The following is a 9,346-nucleotide window of genomic DNA, read 5'->3' on the forward strand; positions in this document are numbered from 1 at the left end:
CTGGGAACGGGCGGTCCATAGCATCAATGCCTTCCCTTGCAGGAACTGCTGACACACTCCAGCCACATGAGGTCTAGCATTGTCTTGCATTAGGAGGAACCCAGGGCCAACCGCACCAGCATATGGTCTCACAAGGGTCTGAGGATCTCATCTCGGTACCTAATGGCAGTTAGGCTACCTCTGGCGAGCACATGGAGGGCTGTGCGGCCCCCCAAAGAAATGCCACCCCACACCATGACTGACCACCGCCAAACCGGTCATGCTGGAGGATGTTGCAGCAGCAGAACGTTCTCCACGGCGTCTCCAGACTCTGTCACGTCTGTCACATGTGTTACGCTGAACCGCTTTCATCTGTGAAGAGCACAGGGAGCCAGTGGTGAATTTGCCAATCTTGGTGTTCTCTGGCAAAGCCAAACGTCCTGCACGGTGTTGGGCTGTAAGCACAACCCCACCTGTGGACGTCGGCCCTCATACCACCCTCATGGAGTTGTTTCTGACCGTTTGAGCAGACACATGCACATTTGTGGCCTGCTGGAGGTCATTTTGCAGGGCTCTGGCAGTGCTCCTCCTTGCACAAAGCGGAGGTAGCGGTCCTGCTGCTGGATTGTTGCCTCCTACGGCCTCCTCCACGTCTCCTGATGTACTGGCCTGTCTCCTGGTAGCGCCTCCTGCTCTGACACTACGCTGACAGACACAGCAAACCTTCTTGCCACAGCTCGCATTGATGTGCCATCCTGGATGAGCTGCACTACCTGAGCCACTTGTGTGGTTGTAGACTCCGTCTCATGCTACCACTAGAGTGAAAGCACCGCCAGCATCTAAAAGTGACAAAAACATCAGCCAGGAAGCATAGGAACTGAGAAGTGGTCTGTGGTCACCACCTGCAGAACCACCTTTATTGGGGGTGTCTTGCTAATTGCCTATAATTTCCACCTTTTGTATTCCATTTGCACAACAGCATGTGAAATTTATTGTCAATAAGTGTTGCTTCCTAAGTGGACAGTTTGATTTCACAGAAGTGTGATTGACTTGGAGTTACATTGTGTTGTTTAAGTGTTCCCTTTATTTTTTTGAGCAGTGTATATCTTAAGATGAATGCACTTACTGTATTGTCACGGGCCGTCGTAGGAGGAGGAGACCAAGGCGCAGCGTGATAAGCGTACATTCTTCTTTATTTAAAGAATGAACACTGAACAAAACGAACCGTGAAGCTAATATGGCTAGTGCAGACAGGCAACTAAACATAGAATACAACCCACAAATACCCAAGGGAAAATGGCAACCTAAATATGATCCCCAATCAGAGACAACATTAATTGGGAACCAATTCAGGCCACCATAGACCTACATATGCCTAGACTTACAAACACCCCTAGACATACAAAAACCCTAGACAATACAAAAACAAGCATACCCACCCTCGTCACACCCTGACCTGACCAAAATAATAAAGAAAACATAGATAGCTAAGGTCAGGGCGTGACACTGTAAGTCACTCTAGATAAGAACAACTGCTGAATGACTAAAATGTCAAATGTAAATGATTTACACACAGATCGCATATTACTGAATTGAATTATTATTTGTAAACAACATTTTTTTTGTTTTTATAAAATGTTTTATTTAACCAGGAAGGGCTCATTGAGATTTGAAATCTCTTTTTCAAGAGCGTTCTGGCCAAGATAGGCAGCACCAAGTCATTACACAATTACAGACAGACAACATGAAAAACTACAGGTAATCTAGTAAAAAAACATAGAATTCACAGGAGTCTAACAAAATCATAAAATAGCTAATTAAAAACATTGACAGGTCAAGGAATCAACCTCAAAATAATTTTTCTAGGATTTAAAAACACCAATCGGGACAAGGTCTTCCAGTTTAAAAGTATTTTGTAAGGCATTCCAAGTCGATGGCGCAGAGTACATAAAAGCCCTTTTACGAAAATCAGTTCAGACATTTGGAACAGTTAGCGGGATAAAGTCCAGCGAACGAAGAGAGTACCCACCACATTTCTGAACAATAAAAATGCCTGCATAAAATGATAGTAACCCCAAAATGGCTTTGTAAATCAAAGTATACCAGTGACTGAGCCTATGATTAACTAGAGAAGGCCAGACAACCCTGGAATATAAAGTGCAATGGTGCGTAAGGGTTTTGCAGGTTAAAATAAATCTCAATGCTCCATGGTAAAGAGTGCCAACTGATCTCAAACACTGAGCGAAAGCATTCATATATAAAATATTACCATAGTCTAGTATAGGCCTAAATATAGCTGACACTAGCCTCCTTCTGGTTTCAAAAGAAAAACAGGCCTTATTCCTAAAATAAAATCCCAACTTCAGCTTCAATTTTGGAAGTTGTTTAAAATGCAATTTAAAAGAGAGGCTGTCATCAATTAAAATTCCAATACACACTACCATTCAAAAATGTGGGGTCACTTAGAAATGTCCTTGTTTTTTAAAGAAAAGCACATTGTTAATGTTGTAAATGACTGGAAACGGCTGATTTTTTATGGAATATCTACATAGGCGTTCAGAGGCATATTATCAGCAACCATTACTCCTGTGTTCCAATGGCACGTTGTGTTAGCTAATCCAAGTTTATAATTTTAAAAATGGTAATTGATCATTAGAATACCCTTTTGCAATTATGTTAGCACAGCTGAAAACTGTTGTTTTTCTCTCTCTCGGAGGACCTGAGCCCTAGGACCATACGTCAGGACTACCGGGCATGATGACTCCTTGCTGTCCCCAGTCCACCTGGCCTTGCTGCTATTCCAGTTTCAACTGTTCTGCCTGCGGTTATGGAACCGCCACCTGTCCACCGGACGTGCTACCTGTCCCAGACCTGCTGTTTTCAACTCTCTAGAGACCGCAGGAGCGGTAGAGATACTCTTAATGATCGGCTATGAAAAGCCAACTGAAAATTATTCATGATTATTATTTGACCATGCTTGTCACTTATGAATATTTTGAACATCTTGGCATAGTTCTGTTATAATCTCCACCCGGCACAGCCAGAAGAGGACTGGCCACCCCTCATAGCCTGGTTCCTATCTAGGTTTCTTCCTAGGTTTTGGCCTTTCTAGGGAGTTTTTCCTAGCCACCGTGCTTCTACACCTGCATTGCTTGCTGTTTGGGGTTTTAGGCTGGGTTTCTGTACAGCACTTCGAGATATTAGCTGATGTACGAAGGGCTATATAAAATAAACTTGATTTGATTTGATTTGTTGTCCTGATTAAAGAAGCAATTAAACTGGTCTTCGTTAGACTAGTTGGGTATCTGGAGCTTCAGCATTTGTGGGTTTGATTATAGGCTCAAAATGGCCAGAAACAAATAACTTTCTTCTGAAACTCATCAGTCTATTCTTGTTCTGAGAAATGAAGGCTATTACATGCGAGCAATTGCCAAGAAACTGAGGATCTTGTACAATGCTGTGTATTACTCCCTTCACAGAACAGCGCAAACTGGCTCTAAACAGAATAGAAAGTGGAGTGGGAGGCCCCGGTGCACAACTGAGCAAGAGGACAAGTACATTAGAGTGTCTAGTTTGTGAAACAGTCGCCTCACAAGTCCTCAACTGGCAGCTTCATTAAATAGTACCCACATCCACATAGGTTTGTGCAGAGAAAGAGGATACTGAATCAAACAGCCTACCAGATTAAACAAAGTGCTCATTGAAACGATTCATCATTTCAGTTTTGTCAAATACAGCAACAGAGTCCTTCAATACACATGACGGTAATTTATTAACATTACTGTTACCAGACATACACCTAATAGCCTTCCAAAACTTTCTAGGGTCATTCAGGTTATCAGTGGAAACAGACATAAAATATTCAGACTTGGCCTTCCTGAGAAAAGAAGAACACTTGTTTCATAGCTGCCTAAAAAGAGGCCAATCAGCATCAGAACATGATTTCCTTGCTTTAGCCCAGGCTAGATTACGGTCGTGAATAATACAAGACAGCTCAGAAGAAAACCATGGATTATTTCACCCTTTAACTCTGAACCTGCGGAAAGGGCATGTTTGTTTACTATTTGGAAAAAAACATAATGAAAGAATATCCAGGCAGTTGTCACATCAGGAATAAGCACCAGTCAAAATAAAATAAATCATGAAAGAAATGCTGCTCATTAAAACTCTTAAAATTGATCTTACGAATAGGGCATGGATGTGTCTTATGAACTTTTGTATTTCTAACAGCAACAACAGCACAATGGTCACTTAAATCATTACAGAAAACACAAACCACAGAATATTTATGTGGAACATTTGTCAATATCAAATCAATCAGGGTAGATTTCTCTGGACATTTGAGATTTGGACAGGTGGGTGAGTTAATCAACTGGGTAAGATTCATAGAATTACAATACATTTTAAAATCATCAGACACCGGCTTTAACCAACACCAGTTGAGATCACCAATCAAGATCATTTCACTGTAAAGAAGTTTAGACATAAGGTGCATCGGAGAAGAAAATGCATCACAGAGAGCAGAGGGGGGTCTATAACAGCCAATCACAGTTATAGAGAGACCCTTTGAAAACTCAACATTCAAAGCAAGAAATTCCAACTGTTTACAAATAGTTTCAGACTTTGCCACACTTAGTGATTACATAATAGCCACACCCCACCTTTCTTAACTCGATCAGTGTGATAAACAGTGTAACCATTTATACAAATATCCCTATCAGGAACATACTTGCTGAACCAAGTTTCAGAAAACACAATTACATCAGCATCAGTTGATTTATCTCAAATCCTATCCCCATCAATTTTAGACAACAGGCTGCTTACATTTAAATGAAAAATACCAAAACCAGATCTAAACATAAAATCAAAGGGGGTTTGGAGACATTGCATATCAGGGCCAGGGTTCGGTTGCACGTTACCTGATATCAACAAAGAAGAATAACTAGGCACCTCTGTTTAATAACCTTTCACGGCTTCTCTTTTTTAAGAGACCTACTGCAAGTGAATTCCACAAGTGAGTTTCCAGGCAATACAAAACAGTAATTTAAAACCATTAGACTTTGGTAGTGACACAAGTTCGCACTGTTCCACATCATGCCGCAAATGCATCGGCATGTGGATGAGTGGACCGAGTGAAAAAGAGCGAGTTCCCGCAGACAAAATGTCTAATGGACGGGAGAGCACATCATCAGATGTACTCACCCTGCGACAATGTTCGTTTTCTCCAGAGTTCAGTAAAGTCAGTGCACAAAGCAATACCACAAAAATTGTCATTTTTCTGAGAAATATAAGAAATAGAGGCCAAGGAAAGCTAAGGGGAGAAAGGGACTGTGTGTATATATGAGTCTGTATGTGAGTGTGTGCTCGTGTGAGTAGATTGGGTGTGGGGGTCGATTGAGAGAACGGGTTGTGGATTGTTGAGCTGCCGCTGACAGCCAGGTGGAGAGCAAAGAGGAGCAGCTTGGAGGAGACACTCCTCTGTGGGAAAGCAGAGGATAGAACCCAGGCCAGGCAGAGAGTTTTACTTTGGTAAACTTCGAGGAGGGAAGTGCCAATAGCGATAAAAAATGATCTGAGTTGAGGGAGACCTGTGATCTTTACACCAGCAAAACTAAATAATTTACACTACACAACAAGGAAAGTGTAGATTTGCTCCACCATAAATGAATAGGTTATTAGTAGTTTAAAAACTACTAGTCACAGCCAAATGACTTGACATGCTGCCATCATGGATTGGGATCCCATCACAAAGCAATACTACTGTCAGCTAGCAAAACTACTTATTTCTCTGAGAGTGAGGTGGATATATAGCATTTAGCAAATGCTATATATGATTATTTGTCTCTCGGAAATGGAACCATGAAGTGATAGATTTTAAACAAATACATTTCTGTCACCCCATGCCATGATTAGATAGTGAAAAAACAAACCAATCGCTTTCATAATGTCTTTAAACAAAAAAAGCTAATATAACAACATTTCTGAAAATGGATATCCAGTACAACATTTGGGAATGAAACTCTTCATATAAGTCAGGGAATGTGTACAGTACAAGGTAACTGTTACCAGAATGACCAGTATCAAGTGAAGGCCTTTGTCTCCCACTCCTAAAAAATACAAACAAAAAGAACACATGGTACATTAAATGTAACAATTATATTTAGCAATTTGACTTACATTCCTCCATTTCATTGTCTTGATATGGTTGTCTCAGAATATATTACTCATCAGATTATCAGACCATATTTAGGCCAAAACTTATCTTATTTCTCTGAAACACCTTGCCATGCTCAATAAATAGGGCAGAAGGGGCTCTTTTCAGTGAGTTTTTAGCAGAGGCTGTTCGTCGCAGTAGCGGATTGAATAACCCACCCTGTGGAGACAAGACCATTAAAATGAGCACAAACCTTAGAGTAGACCCATGCTGTCAGGAGCTCCAATTGATTTACCCAATAAATTACTGGGAGTTTATATATGGAGTGTGCGACTCTCTTTAGTTAGCACCTCCACGTAAAATATTTTTTTCTGGGTGTGCGCCAGCTCATGTGTTTTTTATAGGAGCTTCAACTTTACCACAATGTGGTGGTAAAGGGCGGCAGGGTAGCCTAGTGGTTAGAGTGTTGGACTAGTAACCGAAAGGTTGCAAGTTCAAAACCCAGAGCTGACAAGGTACAAATCTGTCGTTCTGCACCTGAACAAGGCAGTTAATCCACTGTTCCTAGGCCGTCATTGAAAATACGAATTTGTTCTTAACTGACTTGCCTAGTTAAATAAAGGGAAAATAAATAAAAATGTCACAGTGACCCTGCCAAGAGTAGATAAAACACAAACTCCAATACAGTGACGTACTGGTAAGGAGAGTTTGCAATGTGTCAAGCAACTTTGGTCGGCCCATGATGTATTTTCCCTGATTTATTAATGAGTCACCTTAGGAATTTGTCCAATTCTGTTTGGTCAACCCATGTCACACTATGAATCCATTTGTTTTTTAAGTATAACACACCGGTGTTGTGTTGAGCATTCAAAACAACAAGTGACAGTATTGTGCCACCAAACTTAACTGTAGGCTATCTGAACCCATATTTATAAAGCTTCTCAGGGAAGGAGTGCTGCTCTAAGATCAGTGTTGCATTTTAGAGCATTATGAATATGATTATATGGACATAGGGGACCGGATCCTAGATCAGCACTTCTGCTCTGAGACACTTTATGTATACGTGCCCTGGATATTTTCAGGGATGAGAATTCTATGGATGGCATAACAGGGTTGTGGGTGGCAGCGTATAATGACCTTACCTGTGCCCGTTCTGTACAGAAGGCCAGAGACTGTCTGAAAGAGGTGCGTTTGGTTGTCTTCCGTGCAGTGATGAGGTTCATCTTTGATCCAGCTCTTAGATGCAACCACCTCTTCCCGGTCAAGTCCAGTTTCTGAACCCCCAGCTCCACCTCACACAATTGTATACCTGTTAAAGAGCAGTAACTGTCACAAATGTGCAGTAAATAAGTACATGAAATACTTGTACAAAATAAATAAACACTAAGTAATATTGTAATAGCAATAGCACCAAATTTAAATTTAAAGATGGTACTCAACTCCGTTCTAAAGACTCAAATGAGTTTTAATGACAGGAAAATATGATATCCTGTGTTTTTAAGAGGCCCTTATTATGACATTCTGCAAAAAGGCAGAGAAAAAAGACCAAACCACCAGAAACGACAGCTAACCAGTGCTCTCCAAATTCAGAGCACATGGGCGCATTTCCCTCCACAACTCTGAGAAGGAATCCTAGCTCACTGCTTAATGGTGAGTAAGACCTGGAGGAACCGTGGCCTTACATGTCCTCCTGGCCTGCACACAATTTTTTAGCTGTGTTCAGTAGCCTGGTGCCAGATGTGTTTGTGCTACCTTGTCACTCATTTTCATGTTTGGCATGATAGCACAAACAGATCTGGGATCAGACTCTATCTTCAGCCCTTAGCGCTTAATCAAATTCTTATTGACAATGACGGCCTACCCCAGCCAACACTGGGCCAATTGTGCGTCACCCTATTGGATTCCCAATCACAGCCAGATGTGATGCAGCCTGGATATGAACTGGCGAGAGCTTTCCGAGCTAAAGGTTAGCTGATGACCGCTAGCAATGGTTTGCTAACTGATAGCTGGTAGGTAGTTAGCTGGCTATCTTCGGTTGAGCGATTCCAGATCCGAAGTAAATAGAAATACTTTAGAAAAAAAGCAGATCCACGCCACATTGGGTGAGGTTGCAGTAGAGTATTTAGAAGTTGCTGTTTAGGAAAATATTTTTAAAAGATATGCGAAGAAAAATATGTAAAAATATATATACAAGGGTCAGGACAAAGACAAAGACATCTAACTGCTACGCCATCTTGGAAATCAAAAAAATAGATATATTTTTTAAATTCAGCTTTTCATCTAACCAAATCCCAAGATATTTATAGGAGGTTACCCTATCAATTTGCTGGCCTTTTATAGTTAAAATCTACAAGTGACTCCATCTGTTTACTTTCAGGGAAGAGAAAACCATACATTTTGTTTTCCTTGCATTAAGCACAAGTTTCAATTCGAAAAGCTGACTTTGAATAACATCAAAAGTCCTGTAAAAGCCTTCTCAATATTAGATGCGCTAGAAATAATTGTGTCACCAGCATACAGATGGAGATTTGCATAGTCAACAGTCTTCCCTATATAATTTATATACAGTGTAAAAAGGATCTGACCTAAAATTGAGCCCTGGGGACTCCTTTTGTAAGCCTTCGTAACTCAGATTTCATACCCTCCTGTGCTACACACTGTGTTCTGTCAGAAATGTAGTTTTGGAACCAATCCAATGCATCAACACTTATTAAGGATCGGACACCTTTTTTAAAAATTTTGCCAAAAATGACGTACCAAAATCTTTCTGCCTTCAGCTCAGGGCCTGAAGCAAGGATATTAATATTCTTGATACCATTTGAAATTTTTATTTTTTTATTTCACCGTTATTTTACCAGGTAAGTTGACTGAGAACACATTCTCATTTGCAGCAACAACCTGGGGAATAGTTACAGGGGAGAGGAGGGGGATGAATGTGCCAATTGTAAACTGGGGATTATTAGGTGACCGTGATGGTTGAGGGCCAGATTGGGAATTTAGCCAGGACACCRGGGTTAACACCCCTACTCTTACGATAAGTGCCATGGGATCTTTAATGACCTCAGAGAGTCAGGACACCCGTTTAACGTCCCATCCGAAAGACGGCACCCTACACAGAGCAGTGTCCCCAATCACTGCCCTGGGGCATTGGGATCTTTTTGTTTAGACCAGAGGAAAGAGTGCCTCCTACTGGCCCTCCAACACCACTTCCAG

The sequence above is a fragment of the Salvelinus sp. IW2-2015 genome, linkage group LG19 (assembly GCF_002910315.2).
Source record: "Salvelinus sp. IW2-2015 linkage group LG19, ASM291031v2, whole genome shotgun sequence".
Taxonomy (NCBI): domain Eukaryota; kingdom Metazoa; phylum Chordata; class Actinopteri; order Salmoniformes; family Salmonidae; genus Salvelinus; species Salvelinus sp. IW2-2015.